Source organism: Mauremys reevesii, linkage group 1 (genome assembly GCF_016161935.1).
Source record: "Mauremys reevesii isolate NIE-2019 linkage group 1, ASM1616193v1, whole genome shotgun sequence".
NCBI lineage: Eukaryota > Metazoa > Chordata > Testudines > Geoemydidae > Mauremys > Mauremys reevesii.
The window spans coordinates 26,399,475-26,411,829 of record NC_052623.1 but is presented as its reverse complement, the minus strand read 5'-3'; the positions used below and the strand labels follow the sequence as shown (position 1 = coordinate 26,411,829).

Genomic DNA, 12,355 nt, shown 5'->3' with positions numbered 1-12,355 from the left:
GGTTCAAGCCTGTTTTGCTTTTGAGCACAGAAGTAGCTCGGAATGTTTTCAATTCTCTTTCAAGGCAAGATGAACAGCTAGCTATTAAATCAAGTCAATAGTATGATAAATAAAATCTCCCTCACTCAATTAGCTTAATGTGGGTAGGAGTATTTCCAAGTTTTGCAAACCCTGTTTTATTAATTCTCTGAACAGAGCACTATAGAAAATGGTGCTAAATCTTGATGTCCTTGTCCTGCTGAAGAATAGCTGGTATTTTCCATTACCATTTCTGATGTAGGCCCCTATTTCATGCATTTGATTTTGTCCTGAACTATTGAATAATGGCGTCTCACATGAATTATGTTGTGCAGACAGTGTCTTGTTATCTTTCCAGCTTCTGAGAGAGTTAAAAAGAAGCCTAATAAAATTGCTTCTGTCAGTGGATGATTTAATTGGCAAAACCTCAGCAATTTAAGGTAAACAGGAATTGTAGCTGGCTTTTCTGCAAAATAAATGATGGCTTATGATGGGCAATAGCTAAGCAAAGTCTGACAGCTTCAGAATACTACTAGCCCATCATATGTTGTAAGATTTGCCTGAAGAATTGATAAAGGAATTTTTCATTTTCATCTCTGAGGAAAATACTTTTAGGCTATGGATACTGTCCATTTTATAAAGGGCCTTCCAAGTATTACAGATCTTTTCATATATTCATCTGAACATACACAGTTTCAAGAGATTTGTTCCCTTTTCACTTTCTTCTGGGTACTGTATTTATTAGGATTAATTAGCTGTGCTACTTTATTGTTTTGTCAGCTATTTGATTTATCTTTTTAAGGATATTCAGAGTCTGTTTCCTGGGACTTTATAGCTGATACTGTCTCTCCTCCCCCTGCCCATGCTTAATTTCTATAGAATTTTGTATAATACTGATCACTGTAGAATTTCTATTTTGCTTTTCTATCATTCACTGAACAGTTCTTTATTTTATATAAGTTTGTCATGTGACTGCCTATGGAATGCAGAATGTTTAGTGAATAGATATGTTACATGAGTTAGTAGCTGCAATATGTAAAATACATCAGTTGAACATCCTTTTATTTCCTTTTTAATGAGTGAGAACTATTACAAACATCAGACTTGTATGTTCTTTCAATTCCCTATTTGTATCTAGGAGTAGCATGGCAGATGAAAAGGTACTTGTTTGTCACACAGGCTCTGAATGGTCAGGCAACCTCCCGAAACAGGATCTGCTAAGGAAAATTAGCCAACCCAGATCCACCTGTGGATGGCTAATTTGGATAAGTAGCTCAGTGGAAGTTAGCTAAAGAACACCTGAGCCTTATATAGGGTTATGCGGGAGCAGGCAGGTGCCCAGAACAGAGATAAGAAGCTTCTGAGGGTGGAGAGAGCTCCTCAGGGGAGCTGGGTAGGAAGCTATTCCTTCTGGTGTTTCCTGGAGAATAAAAGGTATTGGGGAGAGGAACAGCTCCTAGAACATGCACTCACACACGTGCGCGCGTGCACACACCCACCCCTCCAGAGGGGAGCGACCACAAAGCTCTCTTGGCAGGGAGAGACCAAGACCCTTAGTTATCAGTGGAGACTGCAGAGCTCCAAGCAGTGAAGAAACCTGGGGACTTACAGCAGAAGGCTTGTTTACATACCACATTGGGCAGTTGATTAAATAAACCCATAAAGGGGCTTTGCTCACTCTATGTGAGTCTCATTGAACTATTTGAAAGCCTACTAGGGGAAAATGAGGTAGAAACGAGACATAACAGTTCCACACCAGACTGCCAGTGAGTATTACTTTATAATATGCTTTGAGATCTGCTGATAAAAAAGCTATGTAACAGCTAGGTATTATTAGGTAAACTATAATGCAAGAGATTTGTCTCAGGAAAGTCAGCTACCTCTAATGTCATTTGTTTCCCCCAAACCAGAACATGAGTGCAGGGGACTGGACTAGATGACCTCTCGAGGTCCCTTCCAGTCTTAGATTCTATGTTTCAACAGTCCTCTCAGAGGTCCGCTACTACAGAGACTTTACCAGGCTGTGTATTTTGTACTGAAAAGCTGTGCACCAGTAGGTCATGGGCAAAAGCAGGAATTCTCGAAATCCTTTTGCCATGGGAAAAACACGGAATTTGCACTTTTACAGAGACTCTTTAGTTTTTACAATTTGTGAAAAAATAAAAACATACACAGTAGAACTCCATTTATCCGAGCCTCCATTATTCAGCTCTCCATATTAACCTCCCGGGGCTGGCCGCTCGAGCCCCACCTGTTAGCTCCAGGTGGTTGGTGGTTCAGTTAATATGGAGAGTTAGATAATGGAAGCTCAGAAGAACGGGTTTGACTGTATATCAATAAAATATTGTGTTCAACTGATACCTATATATATTGTGACTCGGGAAACTGAAGTTCAGAGTTTTGATTTAATTGCAGAAAAAACCTGGGTTTTTACATTTTATTTGATAATTTTGAGTCTTTTTGTCACAGAAAACTAGGATCGCTGGTCATAATGGATATAGATGCAATTTTTCATCAGTAGAAGCTACATGCATTCATACCTTCATAAGTAACACATGTATACCAAAAATATTCTGTGATTTCCCAATGAAAAATACAATTTGAGGAAAGGATAGAACAAACTATAACAAACCACAATTCCTAGGATTCCTGAGGGGCACAACACAGCTGCCTCCCATATGTAAAGAACAGTTTAATTGAGCAATTGACTGCTCAATATTTATGTTAGTTCCTCTTTTGTTTCCATGCACTACCTCATCAACTTTCTACTTCTCATGGTGCTTACTTTAATCATACAGTTGTAATAAATCCATCTGGAGCTTGGACTACAACTGTTATCCTTTAGTTCTTAAAAACACAACCTATCTATAGTTGAGCTACAAGATATCCTTTTGCTGGCTAGTGTTCAAAACTGAACTTGAGAACCCATCTAAATAATTGCTACAGGCATTATTGTTCTGTTATATTGTAGATGCATTGTGGATTGTGGATGCAGCTCAGTGGTGTTGCTTGAAACGCTTCTCAAGTTGTGAGTTTCACAAAGGTTTCAAAAGCTAGGCAGTTTCTCTGTGTAGTTGGGGGTTTTAAAATATATATATTTGACCTAATTATTTAATCAACTGTCCATTTAATAACACTTCAGAAAGATAACTTATTGCTGGAGCTGGTAGAATAGTAAATTGTATATTTGGCTTCCACTGATGTTCATGTAGTATATTTATTGAATAATATTTGACCATCTATAGAGCTGGTTGAGGATCATAAAATATTTATCATAATTTTGACATACTGGTGAAATTAATCTGATAACATCTTTGCCAAGCATTGTACTATGTGAATAGCTCTACTCTTTCCTGACATTTTACTTTATTTTTTCTTCCTGTCTCCACCCTTTTTCTCTTAAATCACGATGCATCCTTTTCCAAGTTGTCATCAATGTCCAATTTCTGTCCCCCCCCACTCCTCCTCACACCTCCTCTCCATTGCCCTGCCCCATAGCCATTGGTGCATCCACACACACATCTTGCCACCCAATAATCACAGGGTTAAAACAGCTAGCCAAAGACAGACACCCACACACATACAGAGGTAGGAGTTCTAGTTACTCAGAACAATTGTACTGTACCCGTCCCTGCGAGATGTTCTGGCTGATACGAGATGATATTTCAGCAACCAGAGCTTTGGAGCTGTGCTCCGGCTCCGTTCCAGCTCCAGGCAAAAACCTGCATCCCCACTGCTCCACTCTCCAGCTCCGGGCTCTGCTCCAAAGCCCTGTGCAACTCTACCGTTACCACAGACTTCATCTTTTTGTTCATCTCTCCAGTTGCTCTTTTTTCCCCTAAGTTGCAACAAAGTAAAATAGACCCGATTCTTTCCACTCTCCCAGCTTTACTGCAGGAAACAGGTCCGTTTTCACTCTGCTGCTGCTTATGGAAACTGAGCAGCAGAAGAGGCAATGGCGTTGGCAGACTCAAGCAAACAGTACTTCATTGGTTATGTTGTTTGTGCCTGGAAGGTGTCTTTTACAACTGTAAGGGCTAGAAATTAATATCATTCGCCAAGGAAAGTTTCCTACCTGTTGTGAGTGAACTTTTCAAGGCCTGGCTGTCACTATAGTTTATAATAAACACATATACTGTACTTGTGCTTTGGATTTGAAAAGTCCTCAGTAGTTGACTTTGTGATTTCAAACTTAAAATAATCATTACAACTTGCTAATTGACTTAATAAAAGTTTATCACTGATAGCAGTAAGGTGGAAAAGCTGATGACAGTAATGTTTTCAACACACAAACACATTTCCACTTTGAAGTCAGTCACAAATCATATCTTTGATCAACAGGTAATCTGATCTCAAGCAGAAAGCCAAAATACATAGTAAGGGTAAATGGTGTGTGGTGATAAGTGATATTAATTATTGGGAAGTGGGCAAAATCAGACAAAATTAGCCAGTGGTGTACTAGTAGTGGGATTTTCAGTGAGCAGGTTTTGAAGACCACATTCTCTTCTGATTTCATGACTTAAACTGCTGTTGTTCTTTCTAGCAGTTTTTGTAAGCTGTTGGTGTTCTCCTGCTATTTTGCTGGCAAACTTCTTGTGTAGATCTGAGCTGAATTAGAGGCTGTGGCTGGAAGCCTCTCCTCCTCAAAGTAAATTTTGATTTTAAATTGAATAGCTGATGGCACATAGCTTTAGTTCCTTCTCTGAAAAGCCTTATGGAATCCTTGACATGTCAGTGTTCCATTAATGCAAATGAAAAGGAGCGGAGTAAGTTGTTGACAAGGCTTGTTCTGCAGACATCAATCTTGGCTAATAGGGAACATCATGAGAGACCTTCTGAAAATCAGGTACAAGGTGTATCAAGTTGAGCACCCCAAAATAGGTGGCCACTTCTCAAAATTGTCACCATTGTGATTAAAGCAGAGGGACGGGGAGTTGAGAGGACTGGATTTTAATCCTGCTTTGTCACCGTGGCCTCACTTATGCCATGAAACTGAACCATTTCTGTCAGTGGATCCCACCTCACCGCCGCGGCGCCTCCTGCTGGTGGTTCTGGGAATTATATCAGTCTTTTCACAGGGCGCACTCCTCTGGTGGTTTCTCATTTGCCGTCACTTCTGCTCCTGACCTGTGTTGCCTCAAGGATCGCGGTGTCCTCTTCAGGACACAGCCCTCTGGCCATGCCCCATTCTGTTCTCCCCTGTCTTCTGGGGGAGCAGCAGTCCTCTGTCCAGTCACTCACCTCTGTGGCCAACTGCAGCCCAAGGTTCTAGTCACTTGGCTCAGTGGCAAACTGTACCCCTTCACTGGCCACTCCCCTCAGTGGCAAGTGGGGGTTGGGGGGGGGAGACCCAGGCCCACCCGCTAATCTGGGTCCTGACCCAGGGACCTTCTAGGTGGCAGCCACACACTGTGTCTCCTTCAACCCCCACTGTCCATTTCCCTGGGCTACTTCCCCATAGCCCTAGCACCTTCTCTGCCCCTGTATCCAGGCTTCAGTCTTTCAGCCAGTCAGGCTGGAGCTCCCTCTTGCTCCGCTGACCCAGCCCAGCACTGCTCTGTCCAGGGTGCTGGTGGTTCCCTCAGCCTTTCAGGGACCCAGTCCCTGGACTCCCAAGAGGGAACTGACTCCTCTGCCCTGCAGCTCTCTTTATATATGGGCTTGCTCTGCTCTGATTGGCTGCTCCTTGCAGCCCAACACTGATTGGCTGTCTGCTGTGCAGCCTCCCCAGGGCTGTTTTAAACCCTTTCTCCACCAGTGTGGGGCAGACGCCCCATCACATGCAGCAACAGAGCAGAACATAGTTGAGGTGCAAGCAGTGATGGGGACAAACTGTGTTCAACACCTTTCTCAGCAGCTGTGGTTTAAATTCTGCTGAACCCATGTTGAATACAGCTTGTCCTTGTCTCCACCATGTTCTGCCAGATTCAGTCCTGACCCTCATGGACACAGTTTCATGTTTTCAGTTTCATAAGTTAGATGAGGTTCTTGTGATAAATCACTTAACTTCACCCTGCTTCCATTGCCCAATGTTTAGAATGGGGTAAAAATCCCCTCCTTCGTAACGTGTTTTGTGCTGCTCTAATGAAAGGTGCTGTCTAAGTACACTGTTATTGATATTTGACCATTATGTGATTGAGATAGTGTTGGCAAATCTACATTCGTTAGTACTATAAATTCTGAATGTTGAAATTCTTTTTGTTTCCCTTTAGCCCTCAATCTGCTGGTAGTTTCCAGACTGTCAGTCAAATGAATGCTGGGGAGGGGGAGCTGTTTAGGGGAAGTACACCTTTTATTTGAAGAAACTCACAAGAAAACAGAGTCTTTTTCATGCTAGAGTTACAAAGGAGCAGAATAAATACAGATTTACCTGCCAAACCCAGAATTATTTGGGTTTTATATTTTTATTTATATAGATATAGATATAGATAGATAGATAGATATATGACCAGCACATAGTCATTCATGTTAAGCGATATATATTTAATAGCCTGCCATAAGTTAAGACTAATTTAATATAAATGCTTTGTCACCGATTAACAAAAACAGGGCATTAAAGTTTGACACCCTATCCTTTGCCATGTTTTCTTACCACAATGGACTGAATCAATGATTGAGTTTCTGGGCCACATCTTGAGCTGCTGTAAGTTGGTGTTACTCCATTGGATTTATGCTGATTTACACCAGCAGAGGAACTGACCTTGACTTAATTCATTACTTGCTCCTTCGCTATCACTTGGTACATCAGCAATGTTGTTGTTTAGTTTTATTCACCTTTAGTATTAGCATACTGTCAGAAGAAATAAGTTTAGAGTGTCTGTCTTAAACCTTGTGTCTCAGCAGGCACTGAGATCAAGGCTCATCTTTTTTAATGCAAAGTTATAACTATATCAGTATAGATTTTTCTGGCAACTAAGAAACCATTTTTACCCAAGTTATTAGATTAAGAAGAACTTGCTCATAATGTAGTGCTGCAGCTATAGCAGAGCCATTGCTGGAAGAGTTTAAGTAGGTGAGATGCTAATTAAATTCTATGCAATTTTAGCTTAGAATTCAGAATGAGGTTGCACACATCTAGTAGACATTCTTTGCACTCCCACAGAGGATTAGGAAGGGAGACACTCATAGAAATATCAACCTCCAAATGGTATATGCTGGAGTCCATTGATACAAGTGTGGATTTATGAACTATTACTTACAAATTAGAGCTATGAGCCCCAAGAGTCAAATTGTCCCCCTTTGTGTGCCCTCTGTTTTGAAAGACATCAAGAGTGGTTAAAGAGAATTTGACCCAAGCTTTAAATAGGAAAGCAGCCCCCCTTCCTCCCCCCGACCCCCACTTACTTATTCATTTTGAAGAGTAGGAGAATGTAGGGTGAAACCCATTTCTTAAAAAACAAAACAAAACAAAAAAAAACCCCTGAGCATAAAGGAGCCTAATTGAGTTAGGGGGCCCATCACCTTTCAGTGAGATATGGGCTGCTAACTTCCTTGAACTACTCGGAGAATACCAGACATTATATGGAAGGATGGGGGAGAAAGTGAAGTTCATGCCCTATCTGGGGCCACGGCATTCTACTGCCGAACAGATGCCCGTCCTTATTTTATTATATTGTGTTTATAGGTTCTTATACTGGCCCCATGACTATAGTATCTGAATGCCTTGCAGTAGTGCATTTATCAGCATGACTAGCTGTTATGTATTTTTTTTCTCTCCTTTTCCCTAGGAAAAGGAGAGGGTTCAGTGGAGTGCATTGTGTGGTAGAGGTTTTTTTTAAAATATACATGTTGCTGTGTGTTCATATTTGAGAAGGTAGTTCAAAGTACTCTGCCTTTCACTTGGAATGGAAGATGGCAAGGTTTGTGATGGCCCTTAGTTCATGGGAGGAATTCATTCCACAGTCTCAGACCAGCCCTTGAGAAAGCCATGTCTCCTGCACAGATGAGCTTTACCCTTACTGTAGAGCATTTGTTGGACAGAGAAGCACAGTAGTCAACTATGGCCTTCATCCCAGACCTTTAAGTGGTCTTTTAGATACATAGGGACCAGGCCATGGAGTACCTTGAAGATAAGGACATCCTTATATTCCTTCTTACCTTTGCTACTACAACCTATGGACTAGACTAGTGGTAAAACTCCTCTATGCCACTTGCCCGGGGTGCTGAGGCCACTGGATTCCCAAAAGTGCAGAATCATAAGAACATAAGAACATAAGAAAGGCCGTACCAGGTCAGACCAAAGGTCCATCTAGCCCAGTATCTGTCTACCGACAGTGGCCAATGCCAGGTGCCCCTGAGGGAGTGAATCTAACAGGCAATGATCAAGTGATCTCTCTCTCCATCCCATCCCATCCTCTGACATCCAGGGACGGGGGGAGGCCCATCCCACCATTGGCTAATAATAGCATTTATAGACTTAGTCACCATGAATTCATCAAGTTATTTTTAAACATTGTTATAGTCCTAGCCTTCACCTCTCCTTCAGGTAAGGAGTTCAAGTTTTGACTGTGCGTGAGTGTGAAGAAGAACTTCCTTTTATTTTTTTTTACCTTGTGCCTATTAATTTCATTTTTGGACCTAGTTTTTGTGTATATATAAATAAGTAAATAACTTTTCCTTATCCACTTTCTCAACATCACTCACTGATTTTATATACCTCTATATCCCTCCCCCTTCTCTCTCTTCTTTACTCTCTTCTAGCTAGCCTCTTCTTTCTCTCTCCTCAACCCTCTCCCTCTCTAAACCCCTAATCATTTTTTTAATTTTTTTTCTTTTCTTTTTCTAGTGCTAGAATATATTTTTGAGGTATTTTTTCCACATCTGTACACATCTGTACAGTGTATTGGGTTTGGTATATATATAAATATAATAATATATATATATTCTCTTATTTATTTTTTTTTATTCTTTTAATTTTCCTTTTTGCTTTTGACCTTTTTTGCTTTTTTTCTGCACCTCCACAACTATCTGATAATCCGTGAATATTCCTTGGCCCCCTGCCCTTGAAGCCTTCAATGACTGACTATGCAGGACTTGTTCAGAGACTTTATTTGGTACGACTTCTTCCCACCCCCCCAATGGTTATTTGTATTGCAGTTGAACCTTGAGTGTGTAATCTTAGATCAGGGTTCCATTGTGCTAAGTGCAATACAAACACAATGCAGGGCTTACAGTAGTGCAAAGTTCCTTTTCTTACAGAGAAGGTCCATTGAATTTGATAGGGATAAAAATAATAGGGTTTGATAGACATTAACCTAAATCCCTATAAGACATCATCCCCTATTACATTCTTTCCATAGGTTATTTTGAACTTTCCAATATGATTCTAGAGCTGGGATAGGATTTTTCTGTTCAGTTCTGTAGGATGGTTTAAAAAAACCTATAGAAAGGCAATCTTATAATATTGTACAGGATCTTTTCCATAAAGTCTGTGCTGGTCCTCTGCATCTGCAACATAAAAATGTAATATACACATTTGGAAAAGAAATCAGCGATACATTGAAGAAAGCTCCAAGAATCCAGCCCCTTCTGAATTAGAGGAATCATTAGGTTGTTTAGTGTAGAACATAAATCCATGACTAATGTACTATTGCTTAACTAATGTGATAATTAATTCATGGCATTGATTTAATTTTGTACTTGTGGTGTTCTGACTTGGTGAATGTAGTTATAGCTTCCAGCAGGTAGGCTTTTCAACATAATCTGCATGACGCTGTCTAGAAGCAATTTATTTTCTTATTGTTTTATTACTGAGTAGTGGCTGGGCTCGGTATTCTGGTGCAATCTGACTGAACTAGCTGCTAGCAGGTAGTTCAATGACGGAAGAAGGACAGTTGCAGGGTAGGTATAATGTAATTATGTATGCCATGCTATATCATCCTGCAGCATCTTTGGGTCTGTAGTGGCATTTGAATCAATGATTAAAAACATCTCATTTTAATGAAATGAGAAATATTTCATTAGACAGCGTAAGAAAAATCAATATGACTGAATTTGTGAGGTTAAAATCCAGAATTCAAAAGAATCCTCATAATCTAGTTCTTAGATCTTCATTCCCCTAGATCAGTGCTCTATCTGCTATCTCTTCCAGACTACTGTCTGACTTCCTCCAAGTGACTTTCTACTTACTTTGAAAGAGAATACTTTAAAAACCATATTTTACCAATCCACTTCTTCCCCCCTCATTCCTAGGGTGCATTGGGATCATTAGAATGGTTGGCACGCTGTGTTTATTGTAAAATGTAAACTTTATAAAAGTGACAAAAGATAATCAAATCTAATGGCAATGGATTTTTATTTTAAAGCTATGGGCATTATTACTGGTGCTGGTGTTTCTGGCATTTGAATTAGTGATGTTTGAATATAGATTGATTGTTTCATTGATTCCAAGGACAGAAGGGACCACTGTGACCTGCAACCCAACGGAGCAGGGGATGAACGGTTTGTGGTGTGGGAGGGTGCAGGGCTGGGGCCAAGGGTTGGGGTTTGGGGGGTGGGGCCAGGAATAAGGGGTTCAGGGTGCAGGGGGCTCCGGGCTGGGGCAGGCCATAGACCTTCCCCAGAATGATTCCTAGAGCAGATCTTTTAGAACAACAACATCCAATCTTGATTTAAAAATTGTCAGAGCTGTCATCTTGTTCTGCATCTGCCATCTATAGAGCTTGCTCTGTTGACTGTACTTTCTGAGGAACAAAATGTAGATCTTGACAGTTTATGTTGAACTCTTCACTGTCGTTTTGATCACATGATCTGGGTGATGAATTCTTTTTCTTTACGACAGCTGGAGCCATCCTTCCTTTTTTCTTCATCCAATTTGACATAAATAGTGAGCAGGCTCTAGGCCCAGCAGTTCTCTAGCTGAGTAATGCCTGTTGTATAGGTGTCAATAAACTCTCTTAAACTTTTAATCCACTTTGGCTACTTTCTCCATGTCTGGGCACTTTGGAGATGGATTATTTTCCAAAGTTGGAACAGCAGTTCTGAGATGCCTTCCTATAAGGAGATGTGCTGGACTATTATCCAGTAGCTGCTGCTGCTGCTGCTGTTGATCTGTAACTCAGAAAAGCGAGGAATGGATCTTCCTGCTGTAGGATTTTCTTGGCTCTCTGTACAGCTCTCTCAGACTCTCTATTCACTTGTGGGCTGCTAGTAATATGATCAAAATCATATTTCACTTGGAATGACTTAAATTCTCCTGTAGTAATTTGTGCTCCATTGTCCGTCACCAGTTGTTTTGGAATACCAAACCAAGCAAAAGTTCACTTCAGTTTTTCAATAACACTGCAATGTATTATGTCTTTCAAGTCCGTTATTTCTATATACAGCACTTGGAAAAACAGTCTACTATGACCAGATAATGATGTCCTCTGAATTTGCATAAATCTGCAGCTAGTATCTTGCAGGGTCTCTCTGGTTTTGCACACTACATGGTTCAGCATTGTCTCCTGGGTTGATTTGTACTGGATCTCCTTTCAAAAGTCCATTATCATCAAATCCTCCAAGTTCTCCCACCTTTCTCATTAGGCCCATCATTGCTGCCACACTGGCTGAGAAGGTTGTTGGTCTTTGATCATTTGATCACATGGATTCTGAATACATAGCTTCTGTCTTTGTAAATTGTTTCTGTGGTGAACTGGCCCATGCAGTTCTGAATACCTCCAGGGCTAGTCAGAGCTGTGTCAGGTGATTTCAACTCTGGAGGGGTTGAAGGTGACTGTGAGTCTCTTCTGAGGTTTGGCCTACACCAGTGGCTCTCAACCTTTCCAGACTACTGTAGAGGGGTGGCAGGTTTGTAGAAATTTTGGAGGTGTCCATAACGCCCAGAGCCTGCCCCCCCCCAAAGTTCACCACCCACCTGCCTAAGGCTCTGGGAGGGAGTTTGGGTGGGGGGAGGAGGTCTGGGGTGCAGGGCCTGGTCTGGGGCAGGGGATTGGGGTGCAGGACTGGTGAGATGTTGGGCTCTGGGAGGGAGTTTGGGTGAAGGAGAGGGGGTCTGGGGTGCAGGCTCTGGGATGGAGTTTGGGTGCTGGGTGCAGGCTCTGGGGGTGCAGGAGGGGGTGAGGGATGCAGACTCTGGGATGGAGTTTGGGTGTAGGCTCTGGGCTGGGGCAAGGGGTGGGGGTGCAGGAGAGGGTGAGGGGTGCAGGCTCTGGGAGGGAGGGCGGGCAGAGGGCTGGGGTGCAGGCTCTGGGAGGGAGTTTAGGGACAGGAAGGGGTGCGGAAGGAAGGGTGCAGGCTCTGGGAGGGAGTTTGGGGATGGGGGTGTGTGGGAAGGGAGTGGGAGGTTAAGGCTCTGGAAGGCAGTTTGGGGGTGGGAGGAGGTGCAGAGGGAGGTGGT

General features: G+C 41.9%; 1 protein-coding gene across 2 annotated transcripts in view; it reads left to right on the top strand.

The window, feature by feature from the left end:
• Positions 1-12,355, top strand: part of DLG2 (discs large MAGUK scaffold protein 2) — a 1,428,123-nt gene that overhangs the window by 672,369 nt on the left and 743,399 nt on the right. The window lies entirely within an intron of this gene.